The following is a 25,094-nucleotide window of genomic DNA, read 5'->3' on the forward strand; positions in this document are numbered from 1 at the left end:
TTCAAAAACCATGAGCACTTACACATAGTAGAGTACGGGAATTCTCCCAAACTGGCAAACTGTACCGTTGTCATCAGGAAATGACATTAGATGTGACTCCAAGAGATGATTGCTCTGTTTTTTCAGAACTTTAACTCTGAAATGCCACCTTCATTACCCTCCATTTTTCAATGTATTTGTCTATATTTAGACCTCCTTTTTGAAGTTTTGTTATGAAGTCAAGTATTCCAGGAACCCTAACCTCAGTTTTTTTGGTCTCACCTTTCAAAGAACTACTATGAATTCCATATGCAATATTCAGAGTTTTATATTCATCCAATTTTCTTGCAAGCAGGACAATAAAGTCCTTAGTGGGGCCTTAGAACGTATTTCAGTTGGTCCAAATCTGGTCAGTGGTTTCACTGTTGATTTCCATGTTAACAGGACAGTGAGCAAATCTGAAAAATATAAGCCCTATACCAAAGCAGAAAAGAGTTATGTGTAGAGTTATTAACAATACTTTAGTATGCATTCTTCATTACATATGTATACCTACACACACACATATATATATACAAACACTGCATCCATCTCTTAAATTTTATTTCACTTTTAGCTAGAGCTTTCTGATGATGCCTTCTATGCACTACAAAAATACAGTAAGGATCACAACAAAAATTAAGGGCAATCTGTATCACTCCTAGCTGTAAAAAATCATGCATTGGCATACACTTCTGAGGAAAGAGAGCAACAGCTGTATCAAGCCACTCCATAGGAGCAGTTTACAGGCACCAGGCAACTAGAAAATACAGTTTCAAAGGAACCCACTGTACTCCTGGTTGAACTGAGCTGCTGATCACTTTGGCTGAATGCACTGAAAGTTAAAGCAAGCTGAAAGTTTTCGATTTATAGTGAGCACTGTACTTAAGCAGCAGAAAATTATATACTTACTGTTTCACTCCAACTGCGTGTGATATATGAAGTATAATGAACTCAAGTAAAAAAAGAAATGAAACCAGGTGGTAAATGATTAAACTATGCTCTTCATTAGCCGTGGTATTTATTCTACCGTTTTGCAAGTAATAAGAAGCCCCAAGCAGTGTTAGGCCTTTTATTTCCTAATGCTCTTTATTTTTTGCCATTTATATTCTCAGTATTTCCCTTGTACATTTTCCTTATTGTTCCTTTTTCCTCCTCCTTCTGGGATTCTGATATTGCTATGATGAGTGACGTTTATTTACTATCAGATTTAAACACATTTTTGTTTATAAAGTTAATTAGCCATCAGTATAAGCGTGTCAATGTAAGTTCTCTAGCTAATCATACAGAAGTTTATATTGTTATCACACTCTCTTTCCCGATAGTCTCAGTTAATTTCAGGAATATAGGAGAAAGCAGAATTTTTTCCCCGAGTGCTTATGAACCTGATTTTGACACTGGAAGAATACACGTATGGGGATACATGCAAACTATATTTAAGGCGGAATACTTAGGATCAGGTAAAATCCTTCCGCAGATCTGTAAGTATTTCATCATGTTAAGTGTACAGAGACTTCAACAGACACTGAACATGAAGAAAATTAAAGACACTGCAGAATGAAGTTTTATGAAAGCAAACCATAATTCTACCTGCAGCTAAACATGTAAAATTACCTTTATGGAAAGTGGGGACATTAGCCCTTTTTGTTCCGATCACTTAAAATCTCGTGTCATCTGTCTTTTTCATAGTTCTGTGCTGTACTCTTGGCAATAACACTGAGCACGTTAGACTCAGAAACAGTAGTTAGTATCTGTTCATACAAATGTTCTGGCCTGTTTTTTCTCATTACTCAAACTCCATACACAAGACATGTTTAGAAGCATAAATTGTTTTCCTACTGCGCTTCTAATTAACACTTCCATTAAGACCCAGGCAGAGAGCATGGAACATACTGAAAGAAACTGCTGTTTACAGAAACGGTGATAAAATGTATACAAATATGTCCTGCAAAGTGCAATCAAGCCAGCTTGCGTGACATGTGGATGTGTTTCTCTGTGTATGTAGGCACAAACAGATGTGGTACACTCACATGCAAGACTAATTTGTTCATTAACACTGAAAAAACTAGATGAATAACAGTCCATTAATTTTTATAATTACTTCTTGCATGCCCATATCACTGCTCAATTTAGTTTCTGAAGCCCTTGGTAGCTTCGCATTGGCTCCTTGGCATGATCATACTGGATACTTCAGCTACCTTTGACGGGGTTTGCATTTACAAGATTGGATTTACTTGGATTTTTATATTTATACACTTTATAATGGCCTCCACCTCTCTTCTTATTCTACGTGAAATTTGAATTAACCTTAAATTAAGATAAATAGTAACAGCTTTCTTTTTTTTTTTTCCCCCATGTTGAAAGGCAGAATGAGTTGATCAAATGGCTTGCCAAGCATCATAAATAGTTCTGGATTTCTAGAAGAGCTGATTTATGCCTTTGAATAAAAACATGCATAATCTTTTTGATTTTGCAAATATTCAATAAAAAACGTGTGAGAAAAACCTCCAAGCAGCTGTAAGTGAATTTCATCTCCAGAAATCCCATTGTGAGACTCAGGAGAGTCAATCCACAAGGAAAGAGATTAAACAAATAGTCCTGTGACCTAAAGTGCAATAAGCTTTGCACTGTGAGAGTAAGTTTGAAAGCCTGACAATTAACTGTTGTAACTCAGGGTTGGTGATAGGGGGATGTTGGTTTTGGTTTTAATTACGTTTTATTGAACAACTAAGTGATAAGCATCAAAAGACAAGATTGTCTTGGATCATCAAAGACAGGGGAGTTTGTTTGTTCTGTGAATTCAGGGAAACTAAAAGAGCTTTTCCTATGTTTACCTGAGTAATTAATGAAAGACCAAATTGCTTTTGAGCCAGCAGACTGCAGTTAATTGGAGTTATGTGCATTCAGTGAACTTCATGATTTGGAGTAAAAAGGATTTACAGTGTAGGTGACAACCCTTTTCAGGGAAGAATTGCAGCAAAGGCTGAATAGTAGAAGACATCTTCAGATGATGTAATTTATGTGGAGAGCTTTCTCTTTTGGTTAAAGTTTGAAAGTGGAAAAAGTAGTGGGTTACCTGAGCAAAATGCCTGGAAAAGTTTTAGTTAAGTAATAAGTTTTAAAAGTGAGATTCAGACATTCAGCTTATTGCTATTATTTTTTAACTGGTAAGATCAATGAATTCAGAGAAGTTTGCCAGTCTGCCCTAAGGAAAATTATGTCTGCAGGGACAGACATGTCCTAATTTCTGAAGTTACTACTAAGCCTATTTTTCTAATATACCTCACTAAGGACTGGAGACATATTGTGATGTTTTTTGTCAAATGTAGTAGCATCTAATAATCTACTGTTATTACCAAATAATAGTTAAGACAATTTATTTTAAAGGTACCTCTCAAAATGCCAAGAATTATCAGCATTTGTAATCCAGGTACTTATTTATTTTATTTTCCAGACCTGCCTGAATGTGTTCATCAAAGTGTTCTTAGATAGACCTGTGGTGGTACTGGGGATCAAAGACAAATAAAAACTGAAAAATGTCCCCCTTCTTCCTGATGAATGCTATTAATTTAAATAGACAAGGTTCCTCTGGTTCTTAACCAAAGCATTTTTCACTTATGCAAGAACAAATTGAAAAGAAAGATGAGGAAATATTCTTCCTCCCTTTCTGAAGAAACTTTTAGGTACATACGCTCTTTCTTGGATCTCTTTCTCACCAAATAACAATGAGCTGATCAGACCTCAGTCTCAGTACACTTTATGAATTTGTGCACTAAATAATTATCTTATTAGTCTGGAAGATCTATTGACTTCAGCTTTTTCTCCTTCACTCTCTTTTTTTGTCCACCAAGGTACAAACCATCCTGAGTTCTTTTACTAGATAATTGTATTATATATTGTTGCAGGATAAATGAATTTTCAGTCACTCTATCTTCCCTCTGATCTTTTCCCCAAAATCCTTTATCCCTGTTTCTTGGAGTTCATGATACTGTTGACCAGTAGATATTTCCATGTATTTTTAATAATAAAAAATGCACAATGGCACAGTCGGTTCAATTTCACAATTAAATAGACTTGTTTGTGTTCTATTTTTTCTGAAATAAGACAAAAGATATTCAGCCGTTGTTTCCTCTGCTTTTAAAAATCCTAATTTTACTCAGTCTTCCAGTAAAGATTTTTACAGAGAGCTTCAGAATTCTTTGTTCAAAGTCAGTCATTCTTCTCCCTCCCTATCACCCTTCCTTCTTTGTCTTCCTTGTCCTTTTCCATCAAAAATGCTGATGAACTGTACTGGTATTTCCACATACTTTTCAGCACGAAGTAGAATCAAAGTAGCATGCAAAATCTCATCGCCATCACTGGGCTAGGGATCAGGCCTGAAAGCCTCTACCCCGAGCCCTATCACTGAAATGTCTGCAGCACTCTGTGGGAGGCAGTAAGATATTTCAACAGTTCTATTTTTAGCCTGTCTGTTGGGACTACAATTATGCAGTGCATCAGAAAACTTCTCTCAGCCTGAAGTGCTGTGGGTGTCTGCAGAGGCTGCAGTATAATCTGTGTTTAAGCCATTATGGGCTAGATTCCCAGTGGTTTCCTTTCTAATTTGATAAACCTAGAGATCCATTACATTTAATATGGACTTCATGAATTAATAGAAAAAGCTTGCTCGGATTAGTAATAAGGCACACATGTCCACGCTGGACTTTAATCATTTCAGATGACTGGATATTTGCAAAGATCCAGAGCTCTGTAAGTTCCGTGGGTTGCGCTGCACATGAGAAATAGCGCAGGGCCACAGGTGGCCTTTTTAGAGTTCCCCATTCAAGCCAACGAGGAACTCTACGGAACAACTAGACATCTGTTTCTGGTTTACCTCAAGGCAAATTTTGCCACACTTACTCCCACTGAGTATGGCCTTGTACTGTGAGAAACAGTAACGAAACCCTGGGACTCCACGAGAAGTTTCTCAGTGCGCATAATGTCAACAGAACCTGGTTTTCCCTCCCTGCCCCACTATAAAATGCTACAGAACAGGTGAATGGTGCTGAACTCTTTGTTTTCATTGCAGATAGCTGTTATTTTATACTGAAGCCACCTAAATACCATATAGCCAATGGTCATTTAATGGAGCTTCATGAGCCATGTGCAAAAAAGTTATAAAAATATATGTGTTTGTGTATGTATCTACAAATGCACAAATATCTCTATATGTGTGCCGTCACTGTTAGTTCAACTGTCAGAGCCCATATTTGTCTCTTCCAGTTCCATAACTGTTGAATACAACCACGTGAGGCCAAAAGCCTAAAGGCAACACCATTATTAAGTGGAAAGCAATTACCTAGTGATGATAGGACATTCAGTAGCAGAAAGTTTGATAAATACAAATAATATTGCTTTCCCTGTTAATGTAAGAATGACAGATTTCTTTTAGAGAGGTGGGAAATTTTCATGGAATGTACTGGATTGCTGCATAGTCAGTAATTACTATGACCACAGCCTTACTAACACCTTTTAAAAGTAGTTTAATTTTCTTTCCTTGTTTCACGCCTATTTTCATTACCTATTAGGAAAATGTCTTAGTCACTGGTTATTCATTGCACGATTCTGTAATTACATTAAATCACTGAAAAAATAGTTTAAAAAAAAAAATGGGAAACACACCGGCTTCTAAGTAATGCCATATGTTTCCAATGGAGTTGAGAAGACTCAGCTAAAAGCAATGCAAAAATCAGGGTAGAAAAAAAGAAATACATGCTAAGCTACTTTATTTTGGTTGCACTCATTTGTACTTACTTTATAAGAAGATGTGATGAACACATTTTCTGGGAATAACATCTCTGGAAACCATGAGCAAGGATATTAATTGAAACACTTTTCCCATTTCCTAGTTCAGAACAGCTACATACTGTATTGAGCCGTTATATTTATTGAATTTGGAACCATTTAAAAACCCCAGATATTCACATCAGAATACTGACAGTAAGGTCATGTAAACAGAGAAATGTTTTACACTTACAACTCAGTTGATACTTAGTTGATCAGCAATATATTCCTCTCAAGAGAAAGGGATTAATCCTGTTAGTACAATACATTCTCATAGGACTATAGCTGTGTCACTACTTTTCCCAGTATGTCAGTTGTGGCGTGTACAATATTATTATTTACAAAGCAGTTTCACAAATGATGTCTGTTAAATTGTGGAATTCAGAAAAAGCAGCAGATACACTGTGAATACTGAATATTTAAGCACTTTGAAGAGCCAGATTTACTCTGAATAACCAAATGGTTTTTGCAAGTCAGAGTGTTCTCACAAACTATATGCCAAAAAAAGAGATTTTATTGTATAATTAAATATCATAGTTTTTTTATATAGAACTAATATTTGGTGTTATTAATCCTGTAAATATATTATTCCCCACCATAACATTTCTACAGAATTTATTGAATGTTTCTATATTAATGCAAAAAACTACATACACAAAGGATTTTTGCACTTTTTATGATTTAAATTTAATATTAACTACAAAGAGTTTGATTCCTAGGCTTCCATGGACAAGAGACTTGAAATAATTCCTCTCCTGAAACTTTCATGATCTGTGGAATTAGCTGACAAAGTAATTTGTAACTTACGGAAATACTTCTTTTGTAATGATTCGTAAGCATTATATTCTTCCCCTTGGTTTTGCATCTAAAGGTACTTCCTATGCCACATATTGAAGGTATCTAGACAGGCCAGCAGGGATAAATTCAAAGAAATGGGAAGAGTACAATTCATAGTGTGATCTGTGGGACCAAAATCCCAATTCTGACATCCTAGTACAATAAAAACACAGACTAACTGATCTGGTCGGCAACTGGGCTTGCCACTAGCATATCCCAAAGGGGAAAATAGGACTGCTAACAGTTAGCTAAAATAGATGCAGAAATTAAATTAAAAATTGGAACCTCCAGGGAATTGCAAGCCCATTCCTTGCCTGCAAAATGGAGGTGTTCTTTTGGTAAGGATATCAGTGTAATTCTGCTGCATAACATAGGAATTAGGCTCAGGAAAGATAACCTCATGTTACAAGCTCCCTTGCACAGAAGATAAGGAGTGGATGGACTGGATAATGCCTCCAGCCCCACATGCTTTACCCTCCACTCAACTACAAACATCTGTACGTACCTGGCTACTTCAGCTGGCCTGGCACAGAGCACACAAATGGGATCCTGCAGGAAAGAGCGGGAGAGGGAGAGGGAGAGACGAGGAGGAAAAAAGGAAGCAACATATGAATGATTAATCCCAGGCACAAAATGCAGCTAGCAGGCTCATTTTCTTACATAGCTTGTGTAGGCCTGTGTAGATAATTCAGATATCATAACGCCAAGCCACATTATAAATAAAAACGCAATTATACTCATCACCTTGTATTTTGGCCAATGCAATATTTGGCCTCATTCCATCCTATGAGATGATTTTAATGTGAAACAAGCCAGTAAGTTTAGCAAAAGAGAAATTGTTCCTAGGATAAGAGATAGGCAGAACCCCAGATACGTGCCAACCCCAGAATTCCTTTAAAGGCATAACGATATGAGAAGTTACTCTTAATGTGATTTGGGAATAAATTATATTTGCTACCGCCTGATTTGTAGTGTAGAAAGAAACAAGAGACACAAGGGGTTTCTCTCACGTACACCTACAGATCCCAGCACATTATTTTGCTGCATAACTCCATAGCAAGCAAATGACGCATCATAAATTATACCTAGAAAGGGAAAATGCATGGAAAAGACCTTTTCGATATACCACACAGTACAGGTGCAAACTGTCTTGTGGTTTTTTCATACATTGAAAAAAAGCACCAGCCCCCCACCCCTCAAACCAGGAAATACAGCTGTTCATTGCATTAACAAGCTGCTGGTAGCATTAGGCTTGATCCATGTGAACTGGATTGTACTGGACATCTTTGCAGTCATTCTGCTACTTGATGGCATTTGCAACGACATATTACACGTGAAGGGTCTCTCCCCACCACAAGGAATCTCACCGAGGACAGAGTATCCAGGGGTCACCAAGTGCCAGGGGCCAACCTAATCCAGTCACCTCAGGTATCCAGAAGCATCATTTTGAAGCTGTTCCCCTGTCCTCCAGATCATGAAATATACGGGGAAGTAGAAACAGACGATGCAAGAATGACAACTAACATGCTGATAGCACTGTTGTCAGGATTCAAGTCTCTGCCCCATGACAGGTAAGTTTTTTATAAAAAGCACAAAGGATTCAGCAAGACAGATCACAAGAGCCCCAAACCAGAATATGCTGCAATGTGGTGACCAACAAACTCCATCCAGTATAGGAAACATTCTCAAGTAACAGAGATATAATTTTACAGACGAGTTCTATAATCATTGAACTATTAGAGAAAAAAGAATACAGCACACTCTCTTCAGCTGTGCTTTCTGCAGATTTGGAATTGGCTTGATACTGCTTTCTGGATCAATTCCTCAGGTGACCCACACAAAGAAATACATACATTTCCAACTGTAGAGCTAGAAAAAGATCAATACTGCCCTCTGTTTTCTTTTATATTTGCAAGAATACGTCACCATATTCTTCCAATGACAAAAGCTGTTTCTAAATTCTTCACGTTAAGGACATCCTTTTTTTTTTTTTTTTTTTCAATTTTTGCCAATACAAATGAGTTTCTTGAACTTTAATGGAGTGTAAAGAAAGAAGCTGTTCCTTCTCAGAAGAAAATTCTCAAGTAATTTTTACTCTGTTATTATGGTACTTTGTATATGAAGTTGTAACAAAGCAAATATTTTAAACCATTAAAATTTCCCATGTTACAGATTTTTGAAAATGAAACCAATGTTTTCGATGAACACTGTAAGAAAGAGAAAGTAGCCTGAAGCCTAAAGCTAGGAATCTACTAATTAAGATATGCAATAAAAATGTTAATCAAGTAAACTTAGGGAGGATGGGGGAAAGCGATTACATAATCCTCTTGGCACTGTGCAGTGTCTCGGTGTTCTCACATAGGAAAATGATGAGTAGGTAAACAAGTGAGAGAGAGAAAAAACAGGTCCTTTGATTGTGGGCCAAAGAAGAAACCGTTCCAAATGGCTTCTCTAACCAACATTAACAGTTCAAGTAGAAAACATTCAGATCTAAGAGCTCTCTCTAGTGTGCCAGCCTGGGGGTAGCTCGCAGAAACTAACGAAGCAGCATGAAAAACGGAAGTACTTAGGATGATGCTTGTTAAGTATGGTCATAGCAGTATCTTTCGTTATTCTATTTATAACCATATTGCACCCTTGCAAAACTATAAGTGAACAGGATATTTGTTTCTGTATCCTGTGTTACAGATGTTTCGCTGCAAACCAACAAGTAGGTATTTCATTCAAACTTGCACGGATCCTTACAAAGAGGGCTTTGAGATTCTCCTCGCTTGTAGCCTTGTCGCCCACTAAGCACAGCGTTGTCTGTAACCGGCTTTGCATTAAGCTAGTCGCACAGAGCTCAACACCTATCAGGTTCTGCCAGGACTTGGTTTGGCCTAGCTGGAGCCATATTTAGCCTTGTTTAGCTGTAACAACAATTACCTAATCACCTGGTGACTTTTACTTTGTTTTAGCTTGTGAACAACTGTGTGGAGTAATAGCAGTTCTTCAGTGCAGAATGAACTATTTATGACTTTTGAATAAAATGAAAAGTAAGAGGAGTACCGGCATGGGGTCATAGCAGGGGAGTTGAAACTATGGGCACAGGATGACCCCAGGGACCCCAGGGCTATAAATATGTTACAATGGTCAGTTAATGGACATTAAAGGAGTGCAACCATGCGAGCAGGGTAGAAGTAGCTTTAAGGATGAAAAAGAGAACAATGGACAGGTATCTAACGTAAGTTAAATGTACTGTATACAGTAATGTGGAAATGTGAAGCAATGAAGAAGCAATAGGGCATAGATGATAATATAAACCACATAAAATTACTCCAGATAGACCCAAAATTGAGGAGGAAGGAAATGTACATCAACACCACCATTCTCCCATGACGCTGACGGCTGCCTGTAATCCTTCTCTCTGTCCTGAACCAAAGCCTGAGCCTTGCAACACAGAAAAACAGCGGAAGGATGACAGCAATACCAGAGAAACATGGAAATACTAGACTGTTGGTCTCTACTAATCTTAACTGTATATAATTTGAATAGTAAGTGTTCATACAATTGTAAGTTGACTAATAGCTATTCTTTGATCAACCTGTTAAGACTTAAATTCAGGTAACAATACAATTACTGTTTGTGTATGATATGTACTTATTTCCCCCGTAACAAGATGTTGAGTGTAACAAATAAGTGGGAATAAATGCAACTTGCTCTGCAACCTGGATCCAGCAACAAACTGGCAACACTTGCAGGATGCATGATACCCCAGTGAATTTGTCTGGTGTTTCAAAAATGCAAGAAGATACATCTCCACCATGTTGATCTGTTTTAGGAGATAACAATAACTTAGAGTCTATACATGCAGAGAAGCAGCTTTCAAAATTACCCAAGAAACCCCTTGCCTAGAAGTAGGATATTAAAGAAAATTAAAATTGAGAATCGCCCCAATTTCATAGATTTTTTTTTTCTCATTTTTTTCACAGTTTTTCACAATTCACAGTTACCAGCATTGGTGTCTGTAGCTCAAAGCTTGATGCTGGACTGAGGACTGTTTAGAACTCTCTGTCTGTCTGTCACTGATTCAACCTGAACCACAGATCGAGATTCACCCTTCTAGGCAGCGTGCCAGGACTTTGGTTTTCTTCAGGACAGCGAGGCTGTTTGCTCAGGCGGACAGTAGGGCTTTTCTAGGAGTTTTCCCTCTCTTGGAGGAATTCCTTTTTTAACAGGAAAAGGATTGGTACTTAACACCCAAAGCAATGACAGTAATTTTATGTTTTCAGTACTATTAGGATCTGAAATGCTTACCAAATAGTACAAACATACATTTCAGAGGACTCATTATTTTTTAATATAACTTACTTTTGCATTAGAAAGCAAAATCACAGCAACAGACTAATTTCTGGTGAAAAGAAACTCATTGGCTCTAATTTTGATAAAGTTGTCTTGTAACATTACTAACACTACAGCTTTAAATTTCCTGACCTGACTTTTTATTTTCATTCTATTTATACTGAATTATTTTGTCCAATACAAAGGCTATTATGAATTAGGCTTAAAAATATTATTCAGGTTAGGTACAAGTCCCTCTGTAAAACTTGAACACTGTATTTATTACCTGGCTAAAGGTACCTACTGTTTTGGGATTCTGTATATGGATTTCAGCGAGCTTGACTTTATGAACTGTCTTAACACATCTCTCAATTCTGTTATTTATTTTCCAAAACAGTAATAATGATTTGCAATATGCAATTTTGATTGCAATGGTAATACCTCTGTAGCTAATAAACATAATTATTAGCATGTGAACTCTTGCTTGGAAAACCTCCAACAGTATTTACAGTTTGACTTCATACAATAATTTTGTGTGCAAACTGGTTTTTATTTTTATTTTTAATATGAAAGGTTTATTTTTTATATGAAAATACTAATTTTGGTAAGGTGTGACAATGCAGTATTAGAATAATGAAGAAAATTATATGAATTGAACATGAATGTATAATATCTACACGCAGATGACTTCTCACTACTTTTTTTTTAAAATCAACATATTTTAAAGAAAAATATTTAAAGAGGGCAAAGAAAAAATTAAGTTTACATAAAACATATATTGTAAAAAAGTGAGAAAATTAAGACTTTTGTATCCAAGCCAGTCACATATGTATCTCTTCTACTAAAATAAAAATGATGTGTCATTAAAGCTATCAAAGTAAGGAAATACATTATAATAATAATTTGCATTTTTTCCCTAGATATCAAAGTTAGCTATAATTAATGCCATTTTACAAAGAAGGTAGCTTAGGAACAGAAGAGTTATTTGAATTATTTGGGTACAGACTGGTCCAGCTATTAGTCCCCATTCACTTAAATCACCCTGGTGCACAAAAGCAGTTCAGAAAGTACATCTGAGCCATTTCATAATCTTAGTTTTGATTTTAGTATCTTTGTTTTGTTTTCAATGTATAAAATCTTCTGTCTAGAAGTGGTGTTTTCATGTAGTTTTCAAGTAGACATGGATTTTAGCACAATGCAGGTATTTTCAAAGGTGAAATACAACCCTGGTAGCGTGCAGGTTGGGAACAAATCATGTATATCAAGAAGTCTGGAGAATTAGGCTATAAATACACAGAAACAATGACAAACCTCTAACCCTTAACTGTGTACCACTACAGCCCAATACAATAATTTACTATGTCAATAAAGCTGGGTGGAACATCAGCAAAACTCACCCGTAAAAAGGAAAAAATGCTCTTCCTAAGAATATCAGTGACAAAGGAAAGATTAAAACAGCAATGATATGCCTTTTTTCCTTTGCAATCTGGAGTTTCAAAGAAAAAATAAAATTTCCCCCACTCAATAGTCAGTGATGTATATAATTAAATAGAAAGGTTTTGGAGGATGTGATTTTATCGTTACCGTAGCAACTAGTACCTAGATGGTCCATATTCCTGTGCTCTTCTACCATAAAAAAAAAAAAAAAAAAAAAAAAAAAAGGAAGAAAAAAATCTATGACCCACTTGAAAACAAATAAGTTTGCACTGCTTAAACTGCCATTGTTCTTTGCAGATTCTGCTATGGCTCAGAATCAGGCTGCTGGGATAACCCCACTCTGGAAATATTCCAGTGGTTTTACCAAACAGCAATATGCATCCTCCATGGCCTGACCTATAGCATAGCAGTGGAAATCCTGTGCACAGTCATATGCAGCTCTGTTTGGCCATGTGTGGCTCTAATTCTATATACAGGGAGAGGAAAGGAAGGTTTTAAATGGCTGTTCCATTTCATAGACTAAGCTACTCATATTTAGAAAAGTTCTAGATTTTTTTGCCCCATAGTCACTCAGATACTCTCATCCCATCTCTTTATGAACAATTAACTTTTAAAACCTTATTTATAGTGAGCAGAAGTAGAAAGTTTTTCCCCAGGCTCACCTTACTGTTGTTCTGGCATGAACTGAAGATGCACCAAAGCAGAAGTGCTGAGCAGCTTATTTCCAGAGAGAGTTTTCCTGTGTTCATGTTTCTAAGAATGTCTCCTCACCTCTCATGTTGTGCCTGAGAACTTAAGAGAAAGGGGTGGCATAAGTTACAATAATGATGCAAAGTTATTATCTAATGAGAAACATATCGTACTTGTGGACACTACTTCAATTATTTGTTCTGAGTTTAGATCTCTAATTGCAAAACTTTGTGTCAGTTTTCCAAAGGATGCAATAACATTAAAGCATGAGAACAGAAATTCAGCCCAACATAGTAAATTACCATTTTATTATATTTACTGTCTCTTCCCTCAGAGGCCTCACAAATGTTACTCTTCATTGTAAATGTAATCCTTGACTTGCCAGCAGCTTGCTCCTACTGTACACACATATGAAAGGCAGAATTAATATTAACATTAATGTTTAAAAGGCAGGAAGATGTTCTTTTTTTGTTTTTTACTGAAATGTCTGGTTATCATTCCAGACTAATTTGAAAGCAATTTCTTAATCTTGCTCTCTTTCTTTTTAAAAATAAGCATTTGTTTCTGTATTATCAGAGGTGGAAAAATAAAGCAAAACAAATAACACAGAACACCTCTTTATCATGTATTAGTTTTAGGTCTTCTAATAATTGACAGTACAACACATTCAAATGTAATATATTTATTTATTAACTAAATATTTCTTATTAGAATGACAGCTTCCCTTTTTACATTCCTTCACTCTTTTCCCTATGGGCCGTCCAATCCTTACTTCTAGACATTTTAACTTTAAATCATACTTATTTCCATTCTGTGATCAGAATATAAATACCCTGTACTGCCAGACAGGCGTATAAAGAAACTACCTTTTCTCCTCAATCAGTTCATCCTTTTAGAGTAAGTGGAAAAAGCTGAGGTTTAGAAACAGCACTGGGGAGAGGTTTTACATAGGCAGTATTCCACAAGTTTCTTTGTAAGTCCTCATGTACTTCAAGTCTTAACTGTACCTGCCAATCCATATGCAGGCGACAGATGTTCCTCCTTCCACTTTGTTAACTACCTTGTCACAATACATCCCCAATTATCTGTTGCTTCACGGAGGTTTGATTTACACCATTTAGTCTGCATTTCCACCTGTGCTTGAGTAGGATTGGAGAAGTACCTGTTAAAGCTACTGGATTACCTCATGTTTATGTAGCTGGTTTTATTTATTACATTTAATATTCATATTACATAGCAATTATATTAAGTCTGTCCTGTGCTCACCGCAGGTAACAAGTTTGCAGTCCTAAAACAGGTCATCTGGCTGCCTGCAGAGGTTAGGGGATGTTTGCATCGTATTTTCACTCAGGTAGCAAACCTGAGATGGGTTAGTTGTACGTGTGGCAAGACAGCCAAGCACCTAGCCCAGTTACACAGCTTTTTGGTCTCACTTAGGTGCAGCCAGCAAGGACAGTCATGCTATACTGTGTATAGGCTCATCCTATTTTTAAGTTATTTAAGTATTATGTTATTAAGAATTTAAGTGCAACCACTAGAACATATCACATGCACTTGAAAAGTCTCATCATACATGGAAAACTTACGTCATGATCAGTGTGTGGCACTTGATCCAGAGAGCTAGCAGAGAAAAAAACCAGACCTGTATAAAATCCACAGAGGCAAGCCATTGATCACCAACAACGGGGCGCAGTGACCTCAAGCACTCTGCTGACGGTGGTGGTCAGCATGAAGCATGAGTGCATGATGCATGCATTGGCATCAGCTATCAATTTACCAGTCGCAGACCAAAAAGTTAATGTTTTTCACATCCTTAGGACTCCTAAGGGGGGGCTGAACCCTTCACTCTGACTGTAATATGTATATTAACACTTTCTGCTGTGCCAAATAAAAATGCAAAATGAGAAAAATCACAAGGTTATTAAACAAAGGTAGATTTTCTGATAAAGTCTATTATTTGTCTTAGGTGTACTGTCTCATCCATTTGACATATGTCCAGCACTATGGAAACATGTGAAACATGCTGCGCCTCCTGACTTACGCTGCTATGACTGGAAGTGGAATTGGAATTATGTGAGGGGAGTTGAGATGCTTCATCTTCAGTAAAGCATATCCTGCCCTTTTTCTTCTCAACATCAAACACAACTGTAAATATGAGGCTATTCAGCCTATGGAGGCATAAAACACAGGCATAATTCACTGGCAGGTGAAGAAACGCCACGCCAGAATTTCTGAGGCACATCGTCACTCCCTAAAATATTCCTACTGTAACCCTGTGCACTGTCAGACTCCAACTGGAAAAAAGCAAGGGGAAGTTGGGAGGGCTGATGTTCACACACCATCAGTCCAAAGTTATTTAGCACAATTGTTTCTGTAATTGCAGCTCACTGGGAATGTTCAGTGTTCAATGGTCCTCGAAAATCAGACTTCCAATTGGCTGATGATGGGTTTTGTTAGATCCGCACATCAAGCTGGGAAATTCAGCTGCACATGTGAAGACCAGAGGATTCTCAACAGTGTCACATGTTTTGGGGTGAAGAGGGTCTCAATAGCATCTAAGCTATTTTTCTTCATGCAAACATGTATCTTTCTTGCTGAATTAATAACATATATGTAAGAGTCTTAGCTGAACCAGAACCAACAGCTGTTTTAAACTGCAGCGAGCTAAAAATTACAGTGGCAATAGGAAATGCATTTGCTAAGAAAGGTCTTATGGAACTTAAAATTAACCATTTACATAATATTACCTTTGATTAAACAGCTAAGTATAACCAAGATGTCAAAAATGCTGCAAAACTGAGGTTACTGAAAAAACTTTGCAGACACTTTTTTTTCTGTTAGCAGCACATACAAATCACCCCCCAACTCCTAAACAAGTTAAATAAGTTACTTTCAGACTTTATCAACAAGAGTGGTGACATCCTCACGGCTGGGATAGCAGAGAAACATTAGAATGTTTTCTCTTACAGGGATATCAGATGACAAGAGTCCTCTCCTGCTTCAGGGGTGGGGGAGGCTGGAGGAGGCATTGGCTTGGGACTGTGAAGGTGGAGGAGCACATACACCTGCCCAGGACCACAGGTTGTCTCCACATCTGATTAATGGAAAAATCTCAGCAGAACTGGAGGAGAAAGTAGTGAACTGGTCCAAAGCTCTTTGAGTTTCTTCTGTATCCTGCACCCACTTCTAAATCCACACCTGAACATAAAACAAATGACAAAACAGGTTGACAATTAAAGGCTATTTTACAGAGGCTTCCATTCTGCAGCAACATAAAAGTATTGCAGTCAATAACTCTACTGCTTCCAGAAATATTGTGCTGGGTAAAATCATATTCCTCGGGGGAACAGAACTCTGTGTTCAAACACTTGATCTTACTTTATAGATGAGACTGTTCTCTGGCGGTAAAGAAAATTACAGTCCATGTGTAGGAGCTATATGGAAGAGCGTGCTATGAGTCTCAAGCTGGGACTGAGGAGCTCTGCAGTTCCTGGCGAGCATTTTGTTAGAGATAGCCTAAATCTCTGTGGGTTCACAGCCCAGCCTGCAGCTTCTGCCCATTTGACTTGATGATAATAGTCCGGGCTATCAACTCTGCAGGGTGAGGATGCTCACTCAGCCTCCTTGTCAGATGGAGCAGTGGCAGCCAAAGAGGGCTAAGCCTCTGGGCTGGCAATGAGACACCCAGCAGTGTGAGGTCATATTTTTCCTGAAAAAATATTTTTCTCTCCTCTTTTTAAGAAAAAATCTTGAAAAGAAAAAAATACAGGGTTTTTTTTACATTAGAAATATACATATATTATATATACCTCTTACATTTTACAAACGTAGCAAATTATTCAAATACAAATGCACATCAACAAAAAGAGCACAAACCCATAAAAAATAAAAGTTAAAAAAAGAATTCCGTTCTCTTCCTAAGAGAATTCACTGCGATCTGTGAGAGAGGCAACCCCAGCACATGCACATGTAGGAAGGCACAGACACCTATGAAAAATGAGCACAAAAGCCTCTCCAACAAAAGAGTTGCAAATAGGCCACCACATAAAAATTGTGTGGATAATGTTGCAGTAGCCACTATTCTTCCCAAAGTACATCACACTTAAGTTTTACAGACACGTGCCAGAGGAACAGATTGCCGAAAGTGGCCAGGCTCATAGGCACTCCCTAAACCTCTCCGGTTTTCACCAGAGGGGGACTGGTTACTGGTGGCAGATGCTCACATGATCCAGGGCTTTTTTTCTTTTTTTTTTTCTTATCCCATCAGTTAAATTCTTGAAGAGTAGTACAAAGCCATAGTAAAGAGACCAGCAAATCAAATCCATTACTGACTGGTATGAGAAGGTTAACCAAGACAACTTAGCAAAGAAATAAAACTGTGCAATCAAAGCTGTATCTTTCACCAGCTCCTGCCTGCTGCCTAGGTAATCTGCATATTTAAACAAAGCTTACTAGTGTTCATGCCTGGAAGTGCATACCCAGCGAAACTGAAGCCAGATGGTTAGAGGTCAAAGTGACTAAAAATTTGCTTTTTAGAAGGTGGGCTTCCAATAATTAATAGTCCAGGTCTTCAGGTAATGTAAATCACTGAGGTGAATTGCGCAGTTCTGATTTACACTCCACATAATCTAGTTGCGTGTGTCCAACCCTCATTCTCAAAAACGTTTAGCACAGATTGCTCGGATAACTTATTTTCGAGATGGGGAAGGGGGGTGGGGGGGTGGGAACTGAACATGTGTTTGCTGAAAGCCTTTAAGGATATGACATATTCTAAAGCACTCTAAAACATAACTACATGCTAATTAAAACTTCATACTTTTAAATAACAAAGCAGGAAAGAGATACAACTCCAGCTGGAATAAGCATCGCGCAAGAGCACACAGATAAGACAGTTTCCAAAGGCGAAATGGCAGTGAGGCACCTCCCATTGAGAACTGGCGATGACAGATCAGGTCAGGCAACTCTGCACTCTCCCAGCATCCTAACAGAAAGATGTCAAAAAGCTTCTGAAGACAAAATGACTGTCGCTACTCTTTGCTGATCAAAGACAATTTTTCAGTTTAAGTTTCAGCTTAATTCTTTGCATTCGTAGAGGGGTTAAAAGACATTACACCTCTTCCCACCTGGTGGACTCTTGTGTTACACCTTGCAAGGCAGTAATGAAGACAGATTAATGCTGTTTACTTGCTGAAACTGACAAGAGCAGGCTGTCTTTGTTTCTGTGTTTTATCATTAAAGTCTTGGTTTTCAGCCTCAAACAGCCCCAAGACAATGCACTGCAATAATTAAATAAAAAAAAATATTTAAACATTAGTAAACTAGATAAAATCAACAAAAGTCAACAAACTGTACTCAGTGCCTTATCACATTCCTGAGGTAGGAAACAATAGAAGAAGATGGGCGTGTTTATTCAGAAAGGTTGTCCCCCTTTGAATTAGCCTTTAGGGATCCCTGTTCACCAATCACTTATAGGTAAAGCACTTAAAAAGCTCCCAAAACAAAGCAACAACAGCAAGGTGGATGGGCAGTGCAGCAGTGGAACTCGCTGCCCAGGGAGGCTGCCAAACCTGCAGATCAGTTTTTCACAACCCAGCTAGGCCAAGCCAGAGCTGACCCGATCTAGCAGCAGCTACAGTTCTGCTTTGAGCTGGGGTTTTGACTAAAAGACCTTCGGTGGTCACTTCCCACCTACGTTTCAGTGGTTTGACGATTCTACGAAAAGAGCTGCAGGATGGTGTCGTGATGCAGGATGTGCTTGGGCAGCTTATACCTCAACAAGGAAAGAAGTAATGGTGCTGTGCCTTTATAATTTACGTGCAGCCTGAGACTTTCCCCGTCTGCCAGTAGTAGTATAACTCTTAATGAAACAAGCAGGCAAAACATCTCCTAATGAAAATAGTTATACGTTTTAAGTACGGTTTTAATTACAATGACAAACACCATTGATTTTCACACATAGCAATAAATTTACTCTGATGCTTGTACTTACAAGATCCAGACCTTAAGTATGAAATTCTTGGCTTACTTCTTCTAAGTACTTGAACTGGCTTCTTTCATCTGCTTTATTTTTCTATTATTAAGAATTAATTAAAGAAAGCTATCAAGCTCATCTTTCTGACTGAAGTCAGCCTTCTCTGCTTGGGTGAGTACAGGCAGCGCTTACAGCTGCAAGCAGTATAGTCTATTTTAAAAATGCTTTTTATTTTAAAGGGTCACCACCAAGGTGATTAGCACCAAACTCAAACGACCTTTTAACCTGCCTCCTTCACTCTGATGCTGATTTAACTAAGAAAATCCTGCCAGCAACACCAGTTTTAAAAACCAGCCTTCAAAGCCCTACTACAGCAAAAGGTTTCTTGAAGTCCAAGGAGATTATGTCTGCTGCAGCGCTCCTGTCAGCTGTCATTGTCACTTCCTAAGGAGAAGTTAATCAGGTTTGCTCAGCCTGACCTCTGCTTTAGCGAGCCTGGACCTGTCTAAGGCTGTACCTGTCGGGTGCTCCCTGTTGGGGTCCTGCTCACCTCTGCAGCCAGCCTTGGCTCCCTCCCAAAGAGGGGTGTCAGGTCAGCTCCCCTCCCTGCGCGACCTCTCAGCTGCCTCCTTCAGCCTCTCTGCCACTCTCCCTCTTTCCTCATCTAGCACTAACTTAGAGGTAATGGGTGTTCTGCTTTCCTCTTTCCTCTGTGTGACGGGGTGAGTATGTACATCGTCCCCAGATTCAGCAGCTTCATGGTTATCCATCACCACTGGCTGCAGTGGGCTGCAGGGACCATGGCAGGGAGAAGACCCTGCCCATGCCCCCACCCCCGCCCCAGCACTAAGTTGTAAAAATTTCCTCTTATTTCAAATGTTTATTCACCATTAACTGCATTTTCTTTCACTCAAATTGAGTGTTTATTATGCAGAGAGCTGGTAGTGTTTTAATTAAGGTTGTCTAATAATTTCCTTTATAGCTTTCGGTTTTCAGTATAGTTTATAACCCCAGGTACGTTAATCATTCTGGCCTAAATTTTTCATGCTTCCTTTCTGCCTAAAGCGGAATTGAATATGTCATGATCAGCTACCCTGCTCAGGCTTCCTCTTTTCCCCAAAATATACTTTTGCTTTAATAAAGTACAGTAGGCTGGGAGCCAGGTGATCATAAATTGCACTTTCATCATTTCTACTGCATAATGTTAATAATTCTGTGCAATTGTATCTGTAATCAAGCAAGGTGTTATGCATCTTTTGCATAGAAAGCAGAAAACTGTCAGCCCATCAGCTTAATCAGTGAAGCAATGGAGGTTTTCAAAGATTGTGCAAGGTCACCAGTGCAATCTGGGGTTAAAACTGCATGGAAGAAATGTGATGTTGTCCACTCTACACAATGCTTCCAAACTGCTTTCTTTTGCAAAAAATATTAAGCAGAAAAAGCCAAGACATGAAAAGAACTTCTGTAGTCATCAGATTTTTACACCCTGATTGTAGAGGATACCATGCATACCATATAGCACACCAGAGACACTCTTGGGTTGAGCTGGGACTACCAGGCTTTCCCAGCACTCACAATAGCTGGCTGAAAGCCTAAATGCAAGTTTGTCAGATCAGCACCGGGAGTAACACATCATTTCTAAAGGTTGAAATAAGAAATTATTGTGATTATTTAAAAAAAAACCAAAAAACAACAAAAAAAAACAAATTGAGTTTCCATTCCACTGGACGTTTCAGTAATAAATGCTGAGCTGGAGACTTGGTATTCTTGCCTTTTTCCTTTCTCCTCCCTTCCATCTTATCTTTGTCTCTCTTCCCCTCCTTTACAAGGTTAAGATCACATGCAGAATGGAAGTTCAGGATTTCAGAGAAACTCTCACTCTTTTGTCTTCTGCTCCACATCCCCTTTGGGAAGAAGGCTGTCCTCAGGAACTCTCTGGAACTTGTAAGGTTAGCTGCTGTCTGGGACAGACACAGCCCCCAGGGCTGCTCAGCACCACTGATCCCGATGAGAGCTGTTCAGTTCTCAGGACTCCAGGCAGCAGGGCTGCCCTCTCTTCTATTTACTGCTGCTGTCTTCAACAAATTGGCAGGAAGGCTTTCTAGCCTATACTTTTCCAGCATCCACCAGTTCAAAACAAGTATCTTGCATCTTTTCTCCTTCACGCGTAGGCTGTTCAGAGGTCTAAAGGAGAACGAAGTGTTCAAAAGATGTTGAGCACTCCTGTCCTTCTTGGTAAAGCAGAAGAGTACGCGTCTGTGGCCCAACCCTGTTTGCCTCAGACCTGAGAGCAGTTTCATGGAAGTTACTCTTAAAGCACGCAGGCTCTGCCCTCGTGAAGAAAGCTGCCTTCACCTTCGGCACTGAATGCAAGATCACTCGCTCTTCTGCTTCTACTACAATACCTAGGTCCGACGGATAAGGAAGACAACCCAACTCTAAAGTTTTCCTATTCTGTGAGGTTAACCTCCACTTTAATCCTCATACTTTTCACTCGTTTTTGTGAGTGCAGTTTCTTGAATATATCGGGTCACAAGCTTCAGCAGCAGAAAGAGAAGGGGCAAAACCTATTGTCAGACAAGAATGTTAATTCTGAGCGCAAGCATCGAAAGGTTGACTCAGCCTGTGCCACATTGTGAGAGTTCAGCAAAGCTCCATTAATTTGTGTGACAAGCCTCATTATGAGGAAGCTTTTTAAAAGCAATTCATTCTGAGGAAGCTTTGGATACAGTTCCAAAAGCAGAAAATAAACCCTAGGAGAACTGGAGAAAGCAAAAAGAGCAGGCAGTAGAATCAAGCAGGAAGACATACAAAATTCAGCTCTTTTGCAAGTTCATTTTTTCATTATGTTTGACATTCTTCAGGAGACAAAACTGCATTGCACACTTGTGGCCTCAGGCAGTGAAGCTGGAAGAAGATATTTCAAGAACTGCAGAACACACACATAGCTGTGTAACATTGAAAAGATATGAAAACTGAATTGACAAGATCATGATGCTAACGTGCTCCAGAATTACATCAGCCAAGGTACTCTATTTTGAAGTAGAAAATCTTACATATTCCCAACTATTTTACCGCTTATTTGGACCTTTAGGTGACCAAAAGGTGTGGCATCTGAAGTTCAGCTGAAAAATTAATTTAAAGTCAAACCCATCAAACAGATTAGACAGCTTTTCTGAAGAAAACAAGCCATACCTGGAAGTTGTGTGTGCTGTTCTGGGGGGAGATGAGGGATATGATCAGTAACAGTTCCAAGCAGACAGCTAGAAAAATATGTAACTTGATGATGTCCTATGGGTTCTAACAACCTGGGGGATTTGGGATTGTCATTTTTAAATCATCCACCCCATCACCGAGAAATTACAAGAAAACAAACAAACAATGTTCCGTGCTCCCTCTGCTGGTGCTGGAGCAGTGGGGAGCTGGCAAACCCAAAGCTCTGCTGTTTAACCTCAGTCAGTGGTGATGAGGCAGAAACAAGCTTCGACCTTCAGTGTGGTTTTGTACGTAGCTGTTCGGCTCCCTTTTAGAAGAAAAGTCCATTTATCCTTTTGAGAATGACGGAAAAATAGTTTATAATATTTTCTGAACCTCAAGGCACCTTGCAACCATCACCTCCTGGGCGAGGCTGTGAGACCGAGTGCCTTGCACAGGAACTGCCAAAAGCTCTCCAAGTGCTTGTTGCTATTATGATTTTCAGTCTCAGTATGAGCTAATAGTTGATCAGACCTCAGCTATGCTTATTAGCCAAGTAGAACTGAGGATTTAACTCATATGCTCAGAGAATGTAAATATTCAGGGAATGTAAATACAAAATAATTCCTAATATTTTTTTTTTTTGAAAGAAATGAGATTTAACATAAATAAACTAGTGTGTTCACGAAAGGAAATTTGTACTCATTTGGTTTACAGGAAAACACAAATGAGTTTGAGATAGGTTGATATTCTGGCATACTTTGGTGCAAACAAAGTTTTTCGTGCCCTACAGAGCATCCACAGGTGCTACATAGAGGGATGGTTCCTTTCACCTGGCAATGGCACTTCTGCTAGCAGTTCCTGCAGGAAGAGGAAGGTGGAAGGAGTGATGCCAGAGTACAGGGTGATCTCAATACTCCTGAAAAAGTTGTCACATTCACCCTTCAGTAAAAAATGAAGAGAGATGGGGACTTCTGAGATGACTTGGCTTTGACTCATTCTGAATGGAGAACCTCCTAACCTTCAGAAGTACAGAAGCTAAGTTTCTGGACCTAAAAATACATTAGTAGATATTTAGGTCTGATTAAAGCCAGGGTTTGATTCCAGCATCAACACAAGGAAAAACATGCATTGTAAGTACAGAGTGGAATAAGGAAAGTAATGCACAAACATCAGAGACACATATAACCCTAACTTTCTCTTTGGGAACTTGTGATGTTCTAAAGCACCAAAATAACATGCATGTTAGTGTTTGGACACATTGCTACAGCCCTAGAGCTATAAAATATAATTCCTTTACCAATACATGCATAATTCTACCTATTCTCTGTCCTTTTTTCTAGTATGTTATTACTTCTGCTCTGGAACTGTGTTCATACAAATCATTCTACATGGGCCACAGTTGCAGAGATTAGTTGGGGAGTTCTGGTTTGGTGGTGTAGCTGAAAATCAGCCTGGTCCCAAGGCAGACACAAGTTCCCCAAGGACAACAGAATTGCACTAGCAGAGCACCTGTGTAAACAACTGGAGGACCAGGCCACCTTCTTGGTGCGTCCCCCACTTTTGACCTTAACACGCTCTTCATCATTTATAGAATTGCTTTTAAAAGCAATTTCAGAGGGATATAAAATGCCTTCCTTCAGCAAAGAAATTTGTGTAAGGCACACATGAAAAAAGATGTGAGAAAACTCCACCGGACATTTGATTAACCCTAAGGAACAGAACTTGCTAACATAATGAAGCATGACACACCATCAGGAGGCTGTATCTATCTGGAGAAGCGTCAAACAGCACAGTTCTATAAAGCATGAATAGTGTGCATTATGGAAAGAGAAAAAGATTTAAATTTTACTTCAATCTCAGCTACCAGCCCACCAGTTCTAGGGTAAAGATGCTGCTGTATGCAAGACTGCACAGTTTAGAAAGCCACATACATTATTATGGCATGAATAACAATAAAAGCATCAAAACCAGTTCTTTCTTTGTTGGAAATGGTAGGTAAATTCCATCCATTCTGTGTTAATTGTTTTTTGGGGTTTTTTTGGTGTTTTTTGTGTTTTTTTTTTTTTTTTTTTTTTTTTGGTGTAAGGATATCCTAAGAAAAAAATATTTATTGTATTAAAATAAAACAGACAAGGAATAACATAAAAATTGAATTACATAAATTATTCACTTGATTCAGTTTTGTAAGAGAAAGATACAGGGAACAATTTCCTTCTGATTCACTGAAAACTGTATTTTTAACTGGATCTAGATGCTTAAATTTTCTGGATAGTTCAGAGTCATAATGCACATCTGCATACTATTTCCCTCTGTGAAAATTACAACATCGATGAATTATGTTTATAACATCCCAAAACTGGAGAGAGAGATCAGATCTGGCAGCGTTAGGGTCTAATTTTAGAATGCACCCAGTTGCCTGATAATCACTTACACCAGAGATGTTACTATGCTTTCTTATGAACTGTAGCTTATTATTAGCAATATATTACCGAAAAACACTTTCCCTCATTTCTGCAATGACTTTTGTATGCCTAGACCCAGTAGAATGGAGTTTCAGCTTTAAATCCCAGGCTCAGATTCAGCTCAGCTCCTGCACCTTGTGATGGAAGCTGCCGCGCAGGGTCTGGGGTGGCCTTGGATCTGCTCTCCCCAGAAGATCACACATGACAGTACCTGTAACATTCACGACCACTTCTGTGCCATCCCCCGTTTCCTTCAGTTGCACTTTCCGCCTGGTCTGAAACCCTGCTCCTCACTATTGCTTCCTTCTACGCAATGGCATACATAAAAATGATCTAGT

The 25,094-nt window shown here is 38.5% G+C and overlaps 1 long non-coding RNA gene across 1 annotated transcript in view; it reads right to left on the reverse strand.

The window, feature by feature from the left end:
* LOC308059116 overlaps window positions 1-17,063 on the reverse strand; it is a 61,443-nt gene extending 44,380 nt beyond the window's left edge. The window contains exon 1 of the long non-coding RNA XR_013926138.1: window positions 262-17,063. This is a non-coding gene — a long non-coding RNA (uncharacterized lncRNA). The remainder of the gene's footprint in view (window positions 1-261) is intronic.
* Between the last annotated feature and the right edge of the window lie 8,031 nt (window positions 17,064-25,094).

This window comes from Falco punctatus, assembly GCF_963210335.1.
Source record: "Falco punctatus genome assembly, chromosome: 2".
NCBI classification, from domain to species: Eukaryota; Metazoa; Chordata; class Aves; order Falconiformes; family Falconidae; genus Falco; species Falco punctatus.